This window comes from Dendrobates tinctorius, unplaced genomic scaffold (assembly GCF_039654945.1).
Source record: "Dendrobates tinctorius isolate UK_male_01 unplaced genomic scaffold, ASM3965494v1 ptg000019l, whole genome shotgun sequence".
NCBI lineage: Eukaryota > Metazoa > Chordata > Amphibia > Anura > Dendrobatidae > Dendrobates > Dendrobates tinctorius.
The window spans coordinates 28,363,006-28,387,366 of record NW_027361687.1 but is presented as its reverse complement, the minus strand read 5'-3'; the positions used below and the strand labels follow the sequence as shown (position 1 = coordinate 28,387,366).

General features: G+C 43.6%; 1 protein-coding gene across 4 annotated transcripts in view; it reads left to right on the top strand.

The window, feature by feature from the left end:
* Positions 1-24,361, top strand: part of TMEM121 (transmembrane protein 121) — a 335,114-nt gene that overhangs the window by 22,794 nt on the left and 287,959 nt on the right. The window contains exon 2 of one of the 4 annotated variants that reach the window (XM_073566790.1): positions 22,191-22,377. The exons of 2 other annotated variants lie outside the window; for them this stretch is intronic. The gene's annotated coding sequence lies outside the window, so the exon portion shown is untranslated. Of the gene's footprint in view, positions 1-22,190; positions 22,378-22,443; positions 22,615-24,361 lie in introns of those variants that run through there. One more of the 4 variants, XM_073566791.1, reaches the window with a different exon arrangement.

The window sequence follows — 24,361 nt, the reverse complement described above, 5'->3', positions numbered from 1 at the left end:
GTTCTCATTTTATGTACCACCACCAGTGTATGCCATCTTGTTCTGATTATTTCTCTACGTTAGGCCGGGGTCACACTAACCGACGCAAAATACGGTCAGTATTTTACATGTGTAATACGGATGAATGGCCCCTAAACAGTGCTCCGTATGTCATCCGTAATCAAGGTGTGGTCGCGTATTTTGCGCATGTAAGCATCTGTATGTGATCCGTATGGCGAGATTTTCTCGCAGGCTTGCAAAATGGACATATAATGGAGCCCTATGACAGGGTTTATAACAGAAACGAAATAATAGATATAGACACATAGAATGCATATATATATGTATTCTATGTGTATATATCTATTCATTCGTTTCTTTATTAAACCTGTCAGTGTGAGTTTACTGTATAGCGCACTGAATTGCCGGCTTTGCTAAAAGACACCAGGTGCGTATTTCTCGCAAGTCACATGTGTGGTCTGTGTGTAATCCGTATTTTTTGCGCACCCATAGACTTGCATTGGCGTATTACGGCCGTAGTACGCTGACAGTCCCAGCATGCTGCGATTGGCACGGAGCGTAGAATACGGATGAGAGATATACGGCTGGTGCGAGGGACCCCATAGAGAATCATTGGTCAGTGTCTAATGCGTGCTTTTAGCGCCTCTCACTCGGCCGTATTCTTCGCCAGTGTGATCCCGGCCTTAGTGTTTTTGAATTGGACTGCACATCTTGCTGAATTTCCTGTTAAAGCAATGCAGGGCAGTTTACACAGTGCATTTTCTATACAGTTCCTGGATCATATTTTGGAAAATCTGATCAATATTTATTGTACTTTAAAATACAAAACAAATTTTTCATCTGAAAAATCCAGATAGAAAATTTTCTGAATATCTCACCTTTAAATAGTACAAACAAATAAGAGAAACGTCATATATTTTATCAAAGAAATATGCTTTTTACTTAGCTTATTAGCCACTTTTCTTCCCCTTGCTTTCTCAAACTAATTATTCACTCTAAAAACAGATTGCAGCTGTCTGTTGAAGCCCATGGAGAGGGGAAGAAAAAGCAGAGTGAGAAAGGGCTAGACACATATGCATATAAGTATGCAGAGATGCTGCTTGCCATGATGCCATCACTGACTGTGTCCTAGGGACTCAGTGAGTGATAGCTCAGCTGTGCTATGGATTGCAGGGGCTTTCCCAGCTCTAAGCATTGTGAGTGATATCTCGGTCTTCTTATAGTATGCAGAGGCTTGCTTGGCTGTCAGTTTTGTGTATGAGATTTGCTTACAGCCCAGTTAGGCTGGCCTGCTGGAAATCCTCCAGGTGTTTCCCCTACAGGGTATTTGCTTGGTCATTTAGCTGGCTGGCTACACTGGGACCATAGCCAGTCATAGCTTTCAGCTCACTGGTGTTATTGTCTGTGCTCTGTACTGTGATATTCTGATCTTCATTGCCGGACCTTGGATTTGCCTTTTGAGTTCTCGTTTGCATTACCTCTTTTGCCTTTTTGCACTCTGACCTTGGAATTTTGACCCCAGGCTGTGACCTGACTACGCCTTTGTCTCTCTATTTTGTTTATGTCGTACCCTCCTGGCTCTTGACTTCCCCAACTCAAGGCTTGTACGTGAGAAGTGACTCAGCGTCACACTGCTGCTTTTTAGTAAATGTTTATGGAGCTGGATTCACATCTACACTGTTCAATATATCCATGTAATGCCATCCATAATGCTGTTTTTTTAACATGTGCTACATATATGCAAGCGAACAAGAATACCTTGTGTCTGTTTACTGTGTATGTGTAATGCAGGTGCCTGGATGGAACACACAGAGAACACAAGGCAGGAACAGTCAGGGATCAATATAGTTCTATTTATATACAGCAGTAACTTTACAGTGATTTAAAGTAAGTCTAAACAATCCGTGTTAGTAACTATGCAAATCAACACTGAAATGAATAACAATTGCCGTAGTTTGGAATAACAAAGAAAGTCTTTCACTATATAATGTTAATGTTCTTTTCACAAAAGTGATGTGCCCAGTCGAGGGAGTCACCACGTAAATTCTCTCTTCAGCTCACTGGGTTTTCCCGCTAGGCCACAAGTCTCTCCTTTACGTAATTTATTAACGTGCCTTGGGCCTCCAACACACCAACCAGCCCCTCCCAACCTGTTGTCCTGATCCCAGCCGACCCCGGTACCCTAAATTATAGCTGGAAGTGAGGGGCCTGCTCACTCATGTTGTTCCTTCACAATCGCAGGCATGTCTTTCCTGTCAGTCTCCTTCCAGATCTTGGCTTGACCCTCGTCGGAAGTCTCTTAGGCTTGGAGTGAAGAGGACTAGGCCTTGGCTCTTAACAGGCGATGTCGGGTTTCGTAGGCTTGACTAGTGCAGAGTGCGGATACTGGTCCTGACCATTATAGGCAGAACTTGGAGTTCCCCTGAGGGGAATCCGGACCCTGCAAGGTGGTGACTGACACGTTTGTGGCGTAGACTTTCCCCTGAGGCCTGTCGCACTGGTCTCAGAGGCGTCTATGGAGAACATCTGCTCCTCTCTCTTCCCTCTCTTGCTCTCTCTTCTCACTTCAAATCTGAGCGCGGTTTGAAGTGCAGGATTTGTATATCAAGGAAGGCATTCCTGTGGGTAACCTGATCAGGTCCAGCACAGTCGCTCCCCCTGCAAATCTTCAAGCACAATTTGGTTCTGCTTGATTTTGCCTGCCAGCAGATGGCAGTCTCTCCTCATCAATGGCACATCCTGCAAGACTTCTTCTGGTGTATCACTGCTTCTTATTACATATGAGAGAAATGACAGCTTTTCTCTTGACACTATCTCAGAAACAACTGAAAATAGTGTTATTCCTGTTGTATAAGCACATGACATTTTGTTTTAAAAGATTTAAAGGTATTCTTTTTACTGGGAATCCTGTGGCTGTCTCTGATTATAGAAGCTGCAGGCTATAAAAGCAACTCCTTCTCCAGCAAACCCCAGCTGTCTGTGTAGTACATGTACCACCTTTGATCTAAATGGCCACATTTTCCCTGCAGAGGATGCTGAAATGTTTAGCTGGCTGTGACATCGACTGGCAAAATTAGACCAGATCCAGTGGTTAAAAGAAACCTGTCACCCGGTTTCCAGGATCTAAACTGTGGCCACCACTGTCTGAGCTATTTAATTGGGCTCTTTGATCTGTTCCTTACAGCTTTGCAGCCCTGCATAACTGGAGAAATGAAATTTATGCATCACTCTTTCTTTTTTGATGATCATTGCCAAGCGGTGGATGAGTATGCACTAGCATTGACACCTGATATAAGCCTGCTAACCCAGCCTCTGCCATAATTTACGCCACTCTTGTCACTAGAACAACCCCTCTTGCTATGCTCTAGCCTTTTAAAAAGTTGTTGGGGCTGGCTTGAAAACTCCAAAAGTGGCAACATTTTTGTGTAACTGCATATATAAAATACTTGTGTGATCAATACAAAGGACTGGCATGAAATATTCCTTCCAAAAACCTTACAAAGGACCAATGGACTTTTATTACTCATGGAAGAAAGGCAATTTCCACAGCTAAATAGGAAAGGGATCTTTACAGTTTGAGCAGTCAGACTCTGGTATGTCCTACCACAAGGAGTAGAAATGGCACAAAGTATACAGGCTGTCCCTGACTTACTTACCACCCATAGTTAAGAACAATGGATGTTAAAAAAATAAATAAATAATACTCATCTCACCTTCTCCAGCTGCCAGCCTATCCTCTTCTTTCCGTCATTACATGTCACGTCTATGGTCTCTTCAGAACAGGTCAGATTTTCTAGCTGCATTGTCATCACAGTGAGCTCTGCCCTGGACATTACCAGAAATACCTTCCTATAGTGGAGAGGCCTAAGATGCTGCAGACGTGGGTGTGGGATAAAAATAATTATACTCATGTCTCAGGCCGTTCTGTTGCTTGCCATCCAGTCCTTTTCCTTTCTCTGTTGCATGCATCTCCAAGACTTCCAGTGGTGTCCAAGCCCCAGAGCTCAATAACGTTGCAATATTATGACATGCATTAATCCCCGAGGCCTGTACGCGGGCATAATTCATTGTCTATAGTGAAGAGTCTGGAGATGCAGCTTGCAACGGTGGAAAGGAGAGGACTGGATTGCGGGTGGCAATCATCAGGGAGGCCGAAGTGGTCAGAGGCAATGTGAATATAAGGCCGGGGTCACACTTGCGAGTGTGATGCGAGAAACTCGCATCACTTCCCGGCAATGTCGCCGGCACTCGGACAGGAGTGTGCGGCTGCATGTATTTCTATGCAGCCGCACACTCCGGTCCCGAGTGCCGGGTATTGATGCTAGAAACTCACGTGAGTTTCTCGCATCACACTCGCAAGTGTGACCCCGGCCTAAGTGGGGGTTTTCGCGGTCCTATTATAATTTACATATTTGGGTTATGAACAAACCTTATGTTTATATTGGATTCTGTAGCAGATGGGTAACCAGTGCAAAGACTGGCACAGTGTGGAGGCTTTGGTGTAGCGGTTGGACGTAAATATGATCTTGGCTGTTGCATGCTTGTTTCGGCATTTAAAAAAGGCCTAGATTCTTTACTCACAAGAAATGGCATTGTGAGATATAAATGAGCAAGTGATATAGGATGTGTAACTGGTCAAGGAAGGTTAAACTTGATGGTCTTAGGTTTTTTCCAGTCTATGTGACTATGTTGTGCAAGATTTGCAACAGTTTTACACCATAAAATCATCCCATAGTTTTTGTAAAATACATTCTTATTGCAATATACTGTATCTTCCATATTATTCCAATAGATCTCCCAATCAATAAAGTTGCCTAATTCCTTAATTACAGGGTATCCAAAAAACTAGATTGCTTGGTATCACCCCCTGATTCTCTCTGGCATTTCCTCTTGTAGAACTCATTCTGTTTCTCTCTACTTTTGCATATTTCACATTTGGCTTAGCAGTATAGGATTGAAAATCCTTTTATAGCTTGGGACTTGCCAGCAATTGTGTAAAAGTGATTTAAAATGGCATGACAGTCAAAGACTCAGCACTAATGTGACAGGGAACGTACGGCAGTGCATTTATAGCTGAACAAACACCCTCAGAAAGGGCTCACTGACAGGGTTCTTCTTGGGAAAATTACCGTTTAAGACTTGCGAATCTCCTGAGATGTATTCTTCTTAAATGGTTACAATCAATTATGAACACTACAGGGTGTGTGTACAACAATGATGGCCGACTCAATTGTGTCCGTGCATAATGACTACAAATCTACTAAGCTTCCTGTGTAACGATCTTAAATTATTTATAAAAAAGACTGGTGCTGCGTACAAACATCTTCAAGGTCAACAGAACTCAATAGACTCGTGAACATCTCTGTCTGTAGGAAAGTTGATAAATAACTTGTCACCCTTTACAAAAGAAAAGACTCAAACACAAGAACCTCAATCTAAGGCCTTATTCACACATCAATTTTTCACTTCCAAGTGCTGCGATTTTACACAGTTAGCACTCATATCTATGACAGTCTATGGGATTGTTCACATGACATATTTTTTTTCAAACCGAGTGATCCATGCAAAATCGCAGAGAAATGTCTGAAATTAATTAAAGTGCGGGTCAAACTCGACAATGAAAGTCTATGGGTTTGTGAAATTTGAACGACGTGCGTGCTGTCGATTTTTCACTGGCTGTGAAAAAAACTGATGAAACTCTGACCAAACTCTTCTGAAAATCATTGCTGAAACTCGGTCCGTTTTTCTCGTATGCCAAAAAAAGCGTTGTCTGAATGTGGCTGCATTTTAGGTCCTGTGAGTTTAGGTTGGATCCCATCTTCGGAACATCCCACAGATCCTCAATTAGATTTAGACCCGGTGAATATGGAGCCCAAGTCAACTCCTTCAACTTTTTTGTGATGTTCCTCACTCCATTCTTAAAACAATTATTGCTGTGTAGAAGCGGAATTATCCTGTTAAGAAAGGCCACTTCTCTTAGGGCAAACTGTTGCCATGAAAGATTGTACTTGGTCTTCAACAGTGTTTGGAAAGGTGGTTCATGCATATGAATGCTAACACTCAAATTTTCCCAGTAGAACATCGTCCAAAGTATGACACTGACTCCACCAGTTTGCATTCCCATAGTACATCCTGGTGCCTGGTGTTAAACATGCACCAACCCAGCCACACAATGTGATAGAAAACATTATTTGTCAATTATTAAGCTCTAAATATCGGGGACTCTTTATAAGACCTGCCGTTTTGGAGATGCTCTGACCAAGTCGTCTGATAATTACAATTTGGCCCTTGTTGTGTTGGCCAATTTTTCCTGCCTCCATGATATCAACTTCAAGAACTGCTGCTTTGTCTATCACTTGAGAGAAGCTATTCTCATAAAATAATCCATTTTATACCCTTCACTAGAGATGGGCAAATCCGTACAGTAAAGTTTGGCTTCCGAACCAAACGCTTACTGTTCAGGCACGGACACCGAACATGTACTTCACCAGGAAGTCTGTGTTACTTTTCGGGTTCGGCCCGCCGAACACCGGGTGTTTGTCACATTGTCATGTACATGACAGTGCGCAAACACTGCTGATCGGCGGTAAAATCATCAATGCTGATCAGACAGCCGCGGTTCCCATGTTGTCAAATGAGAGTGTAAACCCGCAGTTGTAATAGGAGGTATAAAGTTTACCTCCAGTCACTGGTGTTGGCTGATGGGACTACTACTACCATCAGCCAACACCTGCTCCTGCTAATAACAGCGAGATTGCATACAAAAAAATTGGAGTATATAATCCAAGATGCAATAGAAATATATTTTATTCATGGTTAGACATACAAGACAAAAAATAGTCTTAAATATGTATCAGGGAGCAAAGTAATTCAAATGGGAGAGTGGGGTCCAATAATAGGGGAGCTACCCCACAAATGGAATAGGGTAAAGAGAGTGTATAAAGTAGATTAAAATTTTTGTATAAATTGAAAGTGCAGTATAATATTAGTAATCAATGCATTAGTCCATTAAAGGAAGGGATGAGGTCACATTGTTTAAATCCTTAATACCGCTATCAGTGTTACTAATGGCGGAATACATCACTCAGTCAAAAACTCTTACCCATATTTTAATTTGTGAGGCCACGTGCAAAGCCCCAATGTGCGTTTCGCGTTGGCTTCCTCAGGGGGCCGTAGTGAGCAGAGTGTCCCCAATAACAGCGAGAGCAGGCAGTGGCTGATGGGAATATTCATAAGCCAGCACCCACGCTGTAAATAAATTATTTTATTTTTAAAAATCGGTGTGGGTTCCCCTGTATTTTTGATAACCAGTCAGGCAAAAGTCACAGCTGGGGGCTGCAACCCTCAACTGTCAGCTTCACAAATTCTGGTTATCAGGAATAGAGGTGTCCCCATGCAGTATTTTTTACAGAGGGTGAGTTCAACGCAGTTCAAATTCACCAGAGTGAAAGTCTCCCAGTGAACTGTGGTGAACTCGCCTCTGAACCGTGAGGCTTTTCTCACTGTGCTAGCGGGGATCTCACCGATATTACCATAGTTCATTGGCCCGGCTGGGAACACAGCCTCAGTGACCGGCAGTAACCTCCATGACGTCACCGCTAGTCACTGAGGCTGAGCTTGCAGCAGCTCATTCACCAGTGGTTCTCAGCCTGGATGGTTGCATCTTGGCTCTGTCCAGGTTGAAAACTTTATCCTCAGACATGGATTATGGCATGGGACAGAACGATGGACAGATGAGGGATTTTGCTGTTTCTTATTTTTGTTTTATTACAGAAGACGAGGGCTTCGGTGGAATGGGTGTTAGGTGAGTATAACTGTATTAGTTATTTTTAAATAAAAATTAAAAATGGAATAGTGTTTTGTTTTATTGCAAAAAAAAGACTTTATTCTGGCTGTGCCTTTATTTACAGTCATGGCCAAAAGTTTTGAGAATGACACAAATATTATATTTTCACATGATCTGCTGCCCTCTGGTTTTTATGTGTGTTTGTCAGATGTTTTTATCACATACAGAAATATAATTGCAATCATATTATGAGTAACAAAAGGTTATATTGACAGTTAGAATGAGATAATGCAGCAAGTCAATATTTGCAGTGTTGACCCTTCTTCTTCAGGACCTCAGCAATTCTCCCTGGCATGCTCTCAATCAACTTCTGGGTCAAATCCTGACTGATAGCAGTCCATTCTTGCAAAATCAATGCTTTTATTTTGTCTGAATTTGAAGGTTTTTGTTTGTCCACCCGTCTCTTGATGATTGACCACAAGTTCTCAATGGGATTAAGATCTGGGGAGTTTCCAGGCCATGGTCCCAAAATCTCTATGTTTTGTTCCCTGAGCCATTTAGTTATCACCTTTGCTTTATGGCAAGGTGCTCCATCATGTTGAAAAAGGCATTGTTGATCGCCAAACTGCTCTTGGACGGTTGGGAGAAGTTGCTCTTGGAGGACATTCTGGTACCATTCTTTATTCATGGCTGTGTTTTTAGGCAAGACTGAGAGAGAGCCCATTCCCTTGGCTGAGAAGCAACCCCACACATGAATGGCTTCAGGATGCTTGACAGTTGGCATGAGACAAGACTGGTGGTAGCGCTCATCTGGTCTTCTCCGAATAAGCCGTTTTCCAGATGTCCCAAACAATCGAAAAGGGGATTCATCAGAGAAAATGACTTTACCCCAGTCCTCAGCAGTCCACTCCCTGTACCTCTTGCAGAATATCAGTCTGTCCATGATGTTTTTCCTGGAGAGAAGTGGCTTCTTTGCTGCCCTCCTTGAGACCAGGCCTTGCTCCAAGAGTCTCCGCCTCACAGTGCGTGCAGATGCACTCACACCTGCCTGCTGCCATTCCAGAGCAAGCTCTGCACTGCTGGTAGCCCGATGCCGCAGCTGAAACACTTTTAAGGCTGGTTTCACACTTGCGTTTTTTTTCGCGGTATTTTAGCGCTAAATAGCGCATGCGTTTTTTTTCCTATACTTTGCATGGGATGCGCTTATGTGCGCATACACATGCGTTTGTACGCGTTTTTCCGCGCATGCCTTTTTTTGCGGTATGCGCCCGGGCGCACAAAATGCATCCTGTTGCATTTTTTGGGCGTCCGACTTGCCTCAAAAACGCATGCGCGCGCAATGCGTTTATTTACAGCAAGACACCCATTATAAGTCTATGGGTGCGCATATGTGCGCATTGGCATGCTTATGTATGCGTTTTTTTGCGCATGCGTTTTTTTTGTTACCATTAGTTGGACAATGGAATTTAGGGGTTTGGGTTAGAGTTAGGGTTAGTTAAGGGGGTTTAGGGCTAGGGTTAGGGTTAGCTAGGGTTTAGGGTTAGGGTTAGTATGGTTTGGTTAAGGGTTAGGGTTAGGGTCAGGGTTAGGGTTAGTATGGTTTGGTTAAGGGTTAGGGTCAGGGTTAGGGTTAGGGTTAGTATGGTTTGGTTAAGGGTTAGGGTCAGGGTCAGGGTTAGGGTCAGGGTTAGGGTCAGGGTTAGGGTTAGTAAAGTCACGGTTTGGGTTAGTGTGAGGGGCCACCTAATGTTGGAAAAAAACGCAAACGCGGTAAAAACGCACTAAAAACGCATACAAACGCATAAAAACGCTGCGTTTTTTTCATGCATGCTCATAAAAATGCTTGAAAAAACGCAGCATTTGTATGCGTTTGTATGCGTTTTTTCAATGCGTTTTTTTGCGGGAAAAACGCGCTGCAAAAAAAAGCAAGTGTGAAATTAGCCTAAGAGACGGTCCTGGCGCTTGCTGGTCTTTCTTGGGAGCCCTGGAGCCTTTTTGGCAACAAGGGAACCTCTCTCCTTGAAGTTCTTGATGATGCGATAGATTGTTGACTGAGGTGTAGTGTTGAGCATTCCGATACCGCAAGTATCGGGTATCGGCCGATACTTGCTGTATCGGAATTCCGATACCGACTTCCGATATTTTTTCAATATCGGAATTCGGCATCGGAATCGGAAGTTCAGTTGATTGACGGCCTGACGTCATCATGATGCGCGGTGTGTGCGCATCATGATGCGCCGTCATTTCGGGCCTTCCGGGGGTCTCTGCCGGCCTGCCGGGGGGCTGTGCCGGCCTGCCGGGGGGCTGTGTGGACTGCCCGGGGTCTGTACCGGCCTGCCGGGGGGCTGTGCCGGCCTGCCGGTGGTCTGTGCACCCTGTGGGGGTCTGTACCGGCCTGCCGGGGGGCTGTGCCGGCCTGCCGGGGGGCTGTGCTGATGTCCGGGGGTCTGTGCAAGCATCGTCCGATGGGACTACAAGTCCCATCGGGCGATGCCTGCTACCATGACAGTGATTGACACATTAGCCAATGATGGGACAGTAGTAGTCCCATCATCCGGCTAATGTGTTAAATGTTAAAAAAAAAAAAAAAAAAAAAAAAATACTACATACATACTACATGCTACATACATACTACATATATACTACATACATACTACATACATGCTACATACATACTACATGCATGCTACATACATACTACATATATACTACATACATACTACATACATACTGCATGCTACATACATACTACATACATACTACATACATACTACATATATACTACATGCATGCTACATACATACTACATGCTACATACATACCACATACATACTAAATTCCCACACAGCAATGGCATAAAGTGAGACTAGGGACTTTTTTTTTTTAAGTGGCGGAGGAATACAGTGCGGAAGGATACCTACCTTCCGTCATTGGATTCCTGCAGCCCGTAGAGAACGGCAGCATCATCTGATGCTGCAGTTCTCTACCCAAGATCGTCGTGGGACACACTCGTGGACTGCTTCGGATCGTGGGTGAGTATTTTTGTGGTTTGTTATGTTAATATTTATTCCGTAGACGACAATGGCTTCGGGGAACAATGTGACAAGTATTGGTAAGTATGTTACTCTATGTTATATGTACTGTATGTCTATGTATGTATTGTATGAATGTATTGTATGTATGTAGTATATATGTGGTATGTATGTAGCATGTAGTATGTATGTAGTATGTATGTAGCATGCATGTAGCATGTAGTATGTATGTAGCATGCATGTAGTATATATGTAGTATGTATGTAGCATGAATGTAGTATATATGTAGTATGTATGTAGCATGTAGTATGTAGCATGTAGTATGTATGTAGTATGTATGTAGTATGTATGTGGTATGTATGTAGCATGTAGTATGTATGTAGCATGCATGTAGTATATATGTAGTATGTATGTAGCATGCAGTATATATGTAGTATGTATGTAGTATATATGTGGTATGTATGTAGCATGTAGTATGTATGTAGCATGCATGTAGTATATATGTGGTATGTATGTAGCATGTAGTATGTATGTAGCATGCATGTAGTATATATGTAGTATGTATGTGGTATGTATGTAGCATGCAGTATGTATGTAGCATGCATGTAGTATATATGTAGTATGTATGTAGCATGTATGTAGTATGTAGTATGAATGTAGCATGTATGTAGTATGCACGTTGTATGTATGTAGCATGTAAATTTTTTTTTTTTTAACATTTAACACATTAGCCGGATGATGGGACTACTACTGTCCCATCATTGGCTAATGTGTCAATCACTGTCATGGTAGCAGGCATCGCCCGATGGGACTTGTAGTCCCATCGGACGATGCCTGCACAGACCCCCGGAGCCTGCACAGCCCCCCGGCAGGCCGGCACAGCCCCCCGGCAGGCCGGCACAGCCCCCCGGAGCCGGCACAGCCCCCCGGCAGGCCGGCACAGCCCCCCGGAGCCTGCACAGACCACCGGCAGGCCGGCACAGACCACCGGAGCCTGCACAGACCCCCTGGCAGGCCGGCACAGCCCCCCGAAAGGCCCGTACAGACCCCAGAGAGGCTGTACAAGGGCAGGAAAGGGTTTTTCTTATTCCGATACCGGAAGTCCCATAGACTTGAATGGGACTTCCGGTATCGGAATCGGCGATACCGATACTTTTTTTAAAGATCGGCCGATACCATCCGATACGATACTTTGAAGTATCGGACGGTATCGCTCAACTCTACTGAGGTGCAATCTTTCTAGCTGCGATACTCTTCCCTGTTAGGCCATTTTTGTGCAGTGCAATGATGACTGCACGTGTTTCTTTAGAGATAACCATGGTTAACAGAAGAGAAACAATGATGCCAAGCACCAGCCTCCTTTTAAAGTGTCCAGTGGTGTCATTCTTACTTAATCATGACAGATTGATCTCCAGCCCTGTCCTCATCAACACCCACACCTATGTTAATGGAGCAATCACTGAAACGATGTTAGCTGGTCCTTTTGAGGCAGGGCTCCAATGATGTTGAAATGTGTTTTGGGGATAAAGTTCATTTTCTAGGCAAATATTGACTTTGCAAGTAATTGCTGTTAAGCTGATCACTCTTTATAACATTCTGGAGTATATGCAAATTGCCATTAGAAAAAATGAAGCAGTAGACTTTTTAAAAATTAATATTTGTGTCATTCTCAAAACTTTTGGCCATGACTGTAGAATGTAACTGTAGGATTACTAATGGAGAGGTGTCTTATAGACACCTCTCCATTACTAATCTGTGGGCTTGATGTCACGGGACAATGCAAAGGTGACATCAACCCCACAAATATTACCATACTTGTCACCTCTATAGGGCAAATGGTAAGATTCGGGCAAAGCACCAGAATTGGCGTATATTATAGACGTGTTTCTGGGTGGCTGAGGGCTACCATTTTTAGAGTGTGGGGGCAATATCCATGGACCCTTACTAGCTCGCTGGTGTCTGCTTTAGCTTGGATGGTTGTCAAAAATGGGGGTACCCCACATGTTTTCTATATTATTTATTTAAATAATTTAAAAAATATTACACGGGGACCCCTTTATTCTTGATAACTAGCCTTGCTGAAGCTAACAGCTGAAAATTTCAGCCCCCAGCTGTGAGTTTTGCCTGACTGGTTATCAAAATTACAGGGGAACCCATGCCATTTTTTTTAAATTATTCACTTACAGCGCCGCCTGGTGAATACTCTCATCAGTCGCCGCCTGCTCTCGCTGTTATTAATGGCATCAGGTGTCAGCTGATAGGAGCAGTAGTCCCAACAACTGACACTAGTGACCGGAGGTAAACTTTATACCACCGATCACAGCTGCGGGCTCACACTGTCTTTTGACAGTGTGGGAACCATGGCTGTCTGACCAGCGGTGATGATTTTACCGCCGATTAGAGGTAGTGTTTGTCGCGCTGTCATGTTCGGGACCCCCATTTAACTGAGTGGGGTTCGAGTTCAGGTATTGTTCTGGTACCTGAACTTTTTATAACTGTTTGGCCAGACCCTAACATCCAGGTGTCCGCCCATCTCTACTCTTCACTTCTCACTGGTTTTAATGTTCTGGCCTATTGGTATACATAAAATAGGATTCTTTGCTTCCACTATTTAGGACGGCTCCACGCCATCTGTCATATTCGAAAGTGTCTCGTAACCTTCAAAATGTTAATCTCTTTGCCCAAATGCCAGCTATGGTTTACCCAGGGGATTTATCGCCTATCGAAGGGCAGGAAACGCAAATAATTCTGAACAGACGGTACAAAAATGAAAGGTTACATTACATAATATATACTGTATGTGGGTTTTAGGTTTCTGGTCTTTTTTTTTTTTCTCTGTCTTTAGTTTTTGTATTGATGACATGGAGAAGCAGTTGCTGGGTTGTTTTCCGTTTTTTGCCAATTGTATCTGCTGTTTCTATTATTTTCTTTTTTTCTAAATTGAATGTCCACTTTTACTGGATTTTGCACATTTAGGAAATTGGACATCAAACACTGTAAAATTCTTAAATAACAAACATAGTGTGAGTACTCATCCTCTGTGTGTCCCCATCGCCACTCGGTTCTTAATGCTTTGGCGTCGGAAGAGGCGTCATGTTGACTGTGCCCATCACTGAGCTTAGTGATTGCCTGCAGCTGTGATGCGACCTGTCGATGTGACCCCACTACTGCAGCTAAGACCCAAGCAGCAACAGGGAGCCTGTGCTGGACCCAAGACGTATTCATCCATGGAGGGTGAATATTTACTCTGTTTTAATTTAGGCATTTTTCAGTGTTTTGAGTCCAATTTCCTAAAAGTGGAAAACCCCTTTACCTAAATAGAAAAATATCTATTGATAGCACTTGATGAGCAGTAGGGTTTTATACCTGTTAATGCTTTTGACCATTCTGTTCACTGAGCCATAGTCTACCCTAGAATCTAGTGCTCATGCATATGAATGTATCACAGGCTGAATGTATTTTTAACAAGCCAGAATCTGCTGATTACGTATTAATGCAGTAGTGTACCACACCTTCGTGTCTGTGCGATAGCAGATAAGGGAAAATGAGAAATAAAGGATCATAACGGAGATCATTCGCCTGGTCTATATCACATAGCTGCCAATTTTGCATTTCGTCATTATCGGGCATTAAATGTGGACACCTTGTACCCTTCTGAAATATCGAATTCCAAAATTCTGAAAATTTAAAGTGCTTTTTAGTTATAATTTATCAGTCCAATTTTTTATCTGCGATGAGTCGGGGTCCAACATCTGACGCTTTGTTTCCTGCACGCCTTGTTGCTATGGAGGTTGTGGGAGTCTTTGATCCCACTGATCAGACTTTTTTTTACTCTCATTAAAGTGTAGCATAATAAATGAAGTTGGGCGTTAAAGGTAACCTGACAGTAGTTTCATGATTCCTAAACCGCGGGCAGCATGAATCAGACACTGACTGTGTTCTAGTAACAGTGTATGTTTTCTGTAGTGTATACTTTGAAAAGTCATCCATTAATGGTGAGTCTCAGATGACTTGTTGAAACAGGTTCCCCACCCCATTCCCCTAGACTCACACACCTCTCTCTATACACATATATAGAAAAAAATACGAGCAAAACTTACTGTACATGAGTGCACTAACCAGTGTTTGATTCATGCTGACTGTGGTTCAGCCATCATTAATCTACTATTTGGTTCCCTTTTAAAGAGTATGCTAGTAGCAAGTATCTATCGCATATTTACTGATTAGGTGATAGATAAATACTTAGGTCTGTCCATTTGGGTCCCAAGTGATAGTACCGGGTTTCCCCTAGCCACAAGATTTCAGCTAGGAGAAGTTGAATGGAGCAGCATTCGAGCATGTACCCTGCCACTCTATTTAGAATTTTTGTCCACAACTGCTGAAAATGGGGTCAACATTGGTGACCAATTAAAAGTTGTAAAGGTTGGATTCCCCAAAAATCATGTTTGCCGGGGGGCGTGGCTATGCAGCGGTGAGAGAAGGACGCACGCTGCGGGAGCTCCCATTAATCCTTAGTGTATCGTGCACTTACCGCCTGTATTGAGCACAGGACGTGGCAGCGCTTGGTGCCCGCTGGTGTCGGGACTCCCCGGGAGCTCTGAGGAGAGGCACGGGACGGCTCCGGTGAGCGGGAGCCCTGGAGGACGGAGGTAGACAGAGGGACCTGTGGGGAGCGGTGGCCATCTTGGACGCGCGCTCTATCAGAGGGAGCGCGGCGTCCAGTCTCCAGCGCTGCGGGGACAGCGATCCACATCCTGCAGGATCTAATAGGAGTGCAGTGAGTGCCCTGAAAGACAGGCCCTGCATGATTCCCTATTTCCCAACTGAACTGCTGGCCTGCTAGTACCGTTACACTGGTCCCCCTCCCATTGCTACTATCTCTGAGGGTGGATGTCCCTCCCCCTCCCCCCGCCATAGGAGCCTTGGTGACATTCTGCCTTCATTCACACAGACTTTGCTCCCAGGCTGCATTTAATGAGTGTGGTCCCTACTGTGCATATATAACTGCAACAGGAAGATTTATAGACTGTACAACTTCAGCTATACCGGGGTATTTCACGGCTCTTAATCATGAACCGATCTAAGGGATTGATGGCAGCAGAAAAATTGAAGGAATTTGCCAGGCCCAACCCTTCTGAGAGTACACGTACTCTACGAAACGCCCCCCCACAATCTCAGCGTAAAAATCGTCCCTCAGGGAATGGAAAGGAGGTCGAACAGGAGGAAATGACCCTTAAACAGGCATCTGAACAGCGGATGCAGGCTATCTCCCTCACTAGGACATCTCTGACGGAGAAAATAGAGGATGTCTACACTGAGGTGGGGAGACTCCGTCACGATATGCAGGCCATGAGAGGGCGCATCGCGGAAGTGGAGACGAGAGTGTCCCAGATGGAAGACACCATTGCGCCAATGGAGACTAAGTTAACCAAGGTAGCGGGATCTATGAACGCCTGGAGGCAAAAGGCAGACGACCTAGAAAACAGAATGCGGCGAAATAACATGTGTATCATCGGTCTGCCTGAACGCTCTGAAGGTCAGCATCCTGAGCAATTCTTAGAAGGCTGGCTTAAGACCTTTCTGGGAGATGAATTCTCCTCGGTGTTCGCCGTTGAGAGAGCCCACAAGGTCCCCACCAAGCCTTTGCCTCCGGGAGCCCCACCTAGACCCTTCCTGGCACGTCTCCTCAACTGTAAAGATAGAGACGCCATTCTGCGCCTTGCGCGACAAAGGAGCCCTATCAAGTTCAACAATGCCGTGATCTCAATCTTCCCGGATTTCTCCATGGAACTCCAGAAGCAACGTGCGCAATTCATCGACATCAAGAAGCGGCTCAGGGAAAAGAACATTATATACTCCATGGTCTATCCGGCTCAGCTTCGGGGGCTCTTCCGTGTTTTTCACGGATCCGGTGGAGGCTACCGAGTGGCTGCGGTCCCATAAAGGATCTCCTGCAAAGGAATCCTAGAGGGTATACTTCATCTGGATCCTCTTACTGCAGGCCTATTCGGAGCTCTCCTGGCGGTCACCCAGATATCTACAATACCGGACACTACGTTTAGAGATGGTATCCCCTTGTTTGCTTTCTGATAGAGGAGCGGGACTTTGCTCCCATGTTACTAAGTCTATATTTTGTTTTTTCTTCAAAAGCTTTAGTTTTAGCTTTAAGTGTTATTTAGATAGAAGTTGCAACCAATGGAAATCTTGATATTTATGTGGTGTTATTAAAATTAACCAAAAAATTCCAACAAAAATAATATCAGTGTGCCTCACATAAATCATTTTAACCAACCAATCTGTTTTATATATATCACAAAAAAACAGAAACTGGCACAATTTAAATCAAAGTACTGGTTTTTGAATATATATGGGTGCACATTAATTACATATTTTAGTGATCTATAGCCTCTTTATTGTCCCGCCATAAAGGTTACTTGGCTTGTACAATTTTTCTTTATTTGTTTGTGAGTATTTTAAATAATTTTCCATGTGGATTAATAAAATAATTTTATACTTTGATTTAAATTGTGCCAGTTTCTGTTTTTTTGTGATATATATAAAACAGATTATTTATGTGGTGTCTCTAAGTTCTACTTAGGCGCCGATGCGCAACATGTCCAGATAAGTGGAGATGGGTTCTGATTTAATATGCATGACATGGAATGTGAGGGGTATCAAGACCAACCGAAAAAAGGTTAAAGTATTTTCACAAATTAGGCACTATCACCCTCACATTGTGGCTCTGGTCGAAACACACTTGACCAGAGATACAGCTCGGACTGTACAAAAACTGTGAGTTCAGTGGTCTATACACGCATTTCACACAAGCTACCCCAGTGGGGTCTCATTACTAATACACAAGTACGTTAGATGGGAGGTCCGGGAGGCCCGGAGAGATTCTGAAGGGCGCTTCATATTTGTGTATGCACAGATCAACTCTAAGAAATATGTTATTTTGTGTGTTTATAATCCCCCTAAGCGGGTACGTCAATTCTCCAGAAAGCATTGAGTTTTGCTTTGAATTACCCAGATGCGGATGTCATTTGACTGGGAGACTTTGATCTGGTGATGAATAATTGCCTCGACAGATTGAGACTGGATGACGGGACACAGGGTGGGACCTCGGCAGCAGCTACATCCCAATTATCTCAGTTTATAGAGGGTAGTGGATGGTTGGACCTATGGAGAACATGTCACCCAGAAATAAGAGAGTATACTTGCCATTCCTCCACTAGACGTTCCTTATCCCGTATAGATTACATCTTTGGATCTAGTGGTTTGGCAATGTGGGTGGACAGTATTGAACATGGAAGTAGAGGATTTCAGATCATAGCCCAATCATCCGTAAACTCAGGTATGGCCCACCAAGGGGTAGAATAACATGGAAATTAAACCCTTTCTGGCTGAAATTAATTAAATCACCTGATAGAACAACCGACCAATTACATGTCTTCGTGTCCTCCCACCCCGAACCCCGGAATGTTAATTTATTTTGGGACACCCTTAAGGCGTACTTGAGGGGCTGCCTGTCTTCTACGATCTCCTACATCAAACGGGTGACGTCGGGGGAGGATGACGAAATAGAGCAACGAATGAAAGATTCAGAGGCCGCTTATGTATCTGATCAAAGTAGTGGTAATAGAGTGGAGTGGTTGACGGTCCAAAGATTATATACTCAACATATAGACTCCAAGTCCAAACGTAAATTATTTTTTACTCGCCAATCCTACTTTGAACTAGGGAACCAGTCTAGTAAATTTCTGGCCTATTTGGTGCGGCAGCACAATACAACTAACACAATATTACAGATCCGCAGCTCAGATGGTACAGTGGTGTCCTCGACAGAAGAAATAATGGGATGTTTCCATGATTATTATAGCTCACTGTACAGCTCAAAAAATGACATTGATAGCCAGGGGTGTCTAGACTATCTATCAGATATACCGTTTCCCACATTGAGTACTTCTCAGCGAGCCTTTATGGACGCTGAATTCACTTTGGAAGAGATAGAAGATGCCATGAGGGATATGGCCTCTGGGAAAGCCCCTGGGCCGGATGGGTTTCCTATTGAGCTGTACAGGAAATACCTGGAGATTTTAGCGCCACTTTTGTTGTCGGTGTTCCGGGGGATTTGGGGGGGTCATGCCGGAGTCCTTCTATGAAGCTAATATAATAGTGCTTAAGAAAGAAGGGAAGGACCCTCTGGACTGTGGATCTTATTGCCCCATATCTTTAGTAAATATTGATTATAAAATTTTTACGAAGATTTTGGCTACTAGGCTGAATTCAATTATTTTGGAACTTATACATCCGGACCAGACTGGCTTTATGCCTGGGAAAAGCACCTCCATTAATATCAGACGGGTTCAATCAGTGGTTCAATATAGTTCTCTGATGCCAGATAATAGGTGGGCATTGGCGTCATTGGAGGCAGCTAAGGCCTTTGACTCTCTTGAGTGGCCTTTCCTCCACGCATGCTTGCAGAAATACGGTTTTGGAGATAGGTTTTTAAAATGGGTCAATACATTGTATATGAAACCTAAAGCCCGTGTTGTTGTAAATGGTTCCATTTCCGAGTCCTTTTCTCTGCATAGGGGGACTCATTAAGGGTGTCCCCTCTCCCCGGCCCTCTTTGCTCTTGCAATAGAGGCTTTGGCAATTCGCATGAGAACTTCTCCTAATATTATTTGTATAGAGATAGCAGATCGGGTAGACACCATAGGCCTATATGCCGACGATATGATAATATTCATGGATAGGGCGGAGGAGACGCTGACAGGAGTGATTGCCACTATAAATGAATTCAGTAGGTATTCCGGCCTGTATATAAATTGGGAGAAGTCTGCTCTGATGCCTCTTTCTCATGCCCCGATGCCGCGACTTGGGACTCTTTGTTGCCTATTGTACCACATTTTAAATATTTGGGTGTTCATATTTCTCAATCCAGCACACTTGATCTGCAGCTTAATATATATCCATTACTGGAGATGGTTAAAGTCAAATTTGCGATTTGGAGCAAACTACCGCTGTCTGTGGCTGGACGCATTAATTTAATTAAAATGATACTACTCCCTAAGATCAGCTATTTTCTCCAACATAGTGCTGTGGTGGTGCCTAAGTCTTTTTTCACTAATTTAAATTCCCAGATTACGTCTTTCATATGGGGGAAAACTAGGCCAAAACTTAAGCTATCCACTCTACAAAGGCCAAAAAAAGGGGGGGGGGGGTAGCACTACCGGATTTTTTTCTATATTATCTGGCGGGGCAGGCAAGAGCTATAAATAAGTGGATGCCCGGTAATCATCTTCCTAATTCTGAGAGTCATTTGCTTCATGCCACACATGCTGATTGCCCGTTGGGGTTTTTGGAGCTGGAAAAAGTAAAAGTTCCACGTCTGCTACCCATGCTTCGTCTGGCAAGACTAGTGTGGCGATAGATTAAGAGGGTGGTTGGATTTAGTGATATCATAGCTGATATGCCCTTATGGAATAACAGTTATTTTCCGACACTGCTTGCCCACCCATTTGCGGAATTCTGGCCTCAGTGCAATGTCTCTACGATGGGGGATATATATGAATGCGGTACATTATTATCTTTTGAACAATTACAAGTTAAGTGCAATGTCCCGAGGTCACAATTCTTCCGATATTTGCAATTAAGATCAGCCCTTCAATCGCACATGAGATATGTCGGTATGAATAATGCCATTTCGTCTCTACCCTTGATAGGCATTCTTAAATCACAGGGTCCCCAGGGTCTCATCTCCTCTCTGTACACACACATGCTATCGGTGGGGACGGAATCTGCCATATGCTTGGTTAAGGGGAAATGGGAAAGGCTCATCCCTGATACGCAGGGAGAAGAGTGGGAGGAAATCCTGGAGTCACCAACTAAGGTGTCTCCGTCAATTAACAATAGAATGATTCAACTTTATATTATAAATCAATCATATTTGACTCCGACTCGACTCTTTAAGATGGGCCGTTTTCAATCTTCGGAGTGTCTGAGATGCCATACATCCGATGCAGATTTTATCCACATGATTTGGCAATGTCCAATTATAATACACTATTGGAAAGAGTTAACGTCATTATTAACCTCCGTGGCACAGATTCCTGGTCCCCTTGAGCCATTGGTTTGTCTGGGTGTGGGATGATGAGACATGGGGACATTATACGGGAATTTTCTTACGAGAGACGTTGTACATGGCACGGAAGGTGTTGGCACTGCGGTGGATGGGGGGTTCGGATCCCTCCCTTAGGGCCTGGATAGAATTGGTGAACTGTATTTTACCATATGAGCGTACACTCTATCAAAACAGAGGGTGCCCGGATAAATTTGAGAAGATATGGGAGAGGTGGAATTCCTCTCACCTCACACTGTAGGACGGAGATACCGCATGATAAAGAGCTAATTATATAGACATACGAGGGGCTGCACATAGTTGTTTTGTAGTAGTAGTAATGTTTTAGAGGTTTGGTAGGCTTTCTTATTTGAATAATAACACACAGACTAATGTAAGGCAATTGACGGTATGATTTATTCTATGTACAGCTGGTATACATACACTGTTTGACATTAATGCTCTGCGAAATGTATGTGTATTACATGATATTTTCATCATTGTCAGTTTGCATATTGTGTACCCTGTCTTTGGTTCAATAAACGAATTTAAAAAAAAAATCATGTTTGCCACCTATGCCCTTTCTCTCTATAAGCAATCCTATATATCCTACAGTTTATGAAATATGAATATGTCTGTCAAGTTCTTCCACACCAGACTATTTTTATGGGCCTTGTGTTGACTACAAGAGCCATTCAGCATCTTATTAGCAAAGAGCCTGAATCATCTAATACTCCAGAATGTCATTAAAAGATACATTGAAAGTAAAGAGTCCAACAAAAGTGTGGACAGCCTCAAATTACTATGTATTGCACACTTAGGTATATTGGTCCTTCATACTTACCAGATTAGGATGCATGTTCACTGCAAGGGACATACCTCCAATGGTGGTGAGCTTCGTACCACTCTGGTCAACATATGACGTGATGCATGGTGTGGCTGATTGGGTATCGAATACTTTGTAGCATTGTATCTTGGCACAACACAACATTTTTTTTGTTGCTTCTGAAACTTTTATGTATTATAATACAAACAAATGAGAGTTTTTGTAAACTACTTTATTTTTGGAATGGTGGCCAATGTCGAATATATTTTGCATAATTGCTGACTTTCACGAGTTACAAAACCAACCCAAATTAGCCAAACCAGATCCCCTTTATTTAGAATCCAAAAAGCTAGAAAGGAATTGCATGGTAGCCTTTTACTTTGCACTCTAACCAGATACTTTCCCGTTTACCTCCTTTCCAAGGTTGCCAACAGTCTGTACATTGCATGAGACTCCATCCATTCCCTAGATTGTGCTGGCTTTAATCCATGCGTTCAGAGGATGACATGTGGTCAGTTTCTTTTCCACAATTGTACTTTATGAAAACTTCCATGTAGAACTGATGCCATCAACAGATACAACGTTTCGACCTCCATGAGGCCTTTATCAGGTATTTTAAATTGTAGTCCTCATGATTGTAATTGATGAAAAACTGCCTGCTTTCAGCATCAGTGAGGGTTCCTGTTGTTCCTTAACCCCCTTTAAAGAGGACCAGTCACTAGGTCAGAAGTGGCCATTTGCTGCGAGACCGTACGTCATCAGAGGTCATTCACGCAATGCATCCCTGGGAACAGAAGTTGCCACCAGCGTCAATGAGGACCGGGACAACTCCAGGGACTGACAGAGGGTAATTATATCTCTATTTTTTTATCATTTTTATTATTTTAAACATTCTATCTTTTACTATTGATGCTTCATAGGCAGCATCAATAGTAAAACGTTGGTCACACTTGTCAAGCGGCAGGGAGTTGCGGAAATTCTGCGTATAATTCTGCAGCATTTCTGCAACGTGGGCACATAGCCTAACAGTTAAATTATTTACTAACATAGTATGCCCAAATGGTTAAGGTAACATAAGCCAAGTCTCTCAAGGAGAACACTGCGGGTGGTGGCACAGATCTCACCACTGTCACCAGTTTGTCAGGGGACGCAACTCTGTTGCCTTCATTCGTCAGCACAATTACACAATTGACCAATAGGTGATGGACGAGGCCACAGCTGATGCTTCCACTGCTGGGCCAGTTATTGGGGAACTCACAATGAACATATGGTATATACGCCATCAATTCCAATACATGAGATATATATATATATATATATATATATATATACAGGGTGGGCCATTAATATGGATACACCTAGATAAAATGGAAATGGTTGGTGACCCAGATCGACGCTCTGAATTTGCAGAATGGGCAAAACAAAAATTGGAACAGGACCCTCAGTTTACACAGAACATTATGTTCAGTGATGAGGCAAACTTTTTTGGGTGGGCCATTTACCATATATACTCGTGTATAAGCCGAGATTTTCAGCCCTTTTTTTGGGGGCTGAAAGTCCCCCTCTCGGCTTATACGCAAGTCATATACCTGGGGTCGGCGGGGGAGGGGTAGCGGGGGTGTCAGAGACCATACTCACCCCCTCCTGGCACGTCTCTGCAGCCCCTGCTTCTCCGTAGTTCTCCTGCGCCTGTGTTCAGGGCTACGTGGTACCTATCATTAAAGTCATGAATATGTGCATATTCATGACTTTAATAAGCAGAACCACATGACCGCTGAACGCAAGAAGAAGACAACCGAGGGAGAAGCAGGGGCTGCAGAGAAGACCATGTGCCAGGAGGGGGTGAGTATGACGGGGGGCAGAGCAATATTCACCTGTCCCCGTTCCATCGCTGTGCACCGCTCTGACTCCCCGGTCCTCTGGCTGTGACGTTCAGCAGAGGGCGCGATGATGTAGTCAGTGCGCGCCCTCTGCTGAACGTCACTGCAGAGACCTGGGAGACACAGCGGTGCTCAGCTATGGATCGGGGACCAGTAAATATCGCCAATGCCGGGGGTCTGAGCAAGCGGCGACACCGGCACCTGGCTCCCAGCGACGAGAGGTGAGTATGTCATTTTTTTTTTATTGCAGCAGCGGCAGCAGCACATGGGGGGTATTTATGGAGCATCTTCTTGAGCCAGCATTAACCCTTGTGCAGCAATATATGGGGGGTATTTAGCTATGGAGCATCTTCTTGGGCCACTATTAACCCTTGTGCAGCAATATATGTTTTTTTGTAATCTATGGATCATCTTCTTGGGCCACCATTAACCCTTGTGCAGCAACATATATATATTTTTTTATCTATGGAGCATCTTCTTGGGCCACCATTAACTCTTGTGCAGCAATATATGTTTTTTTTTTTTTTTATCTATGGAGCATCTTCTTGGGCCACCATTAACCCTTGTGCAGCAGCATATGGGTTTTTTTTTTTATCTATGGAGCATCTTCTTGGGCCATCATTAACCCTTGTGCAGCAATATATGGGAAGTTTTTATCTATAGAGCATCTTAATGGGCCACCATTAACCCTTGTGCAGCATTTTATGGGGGGTA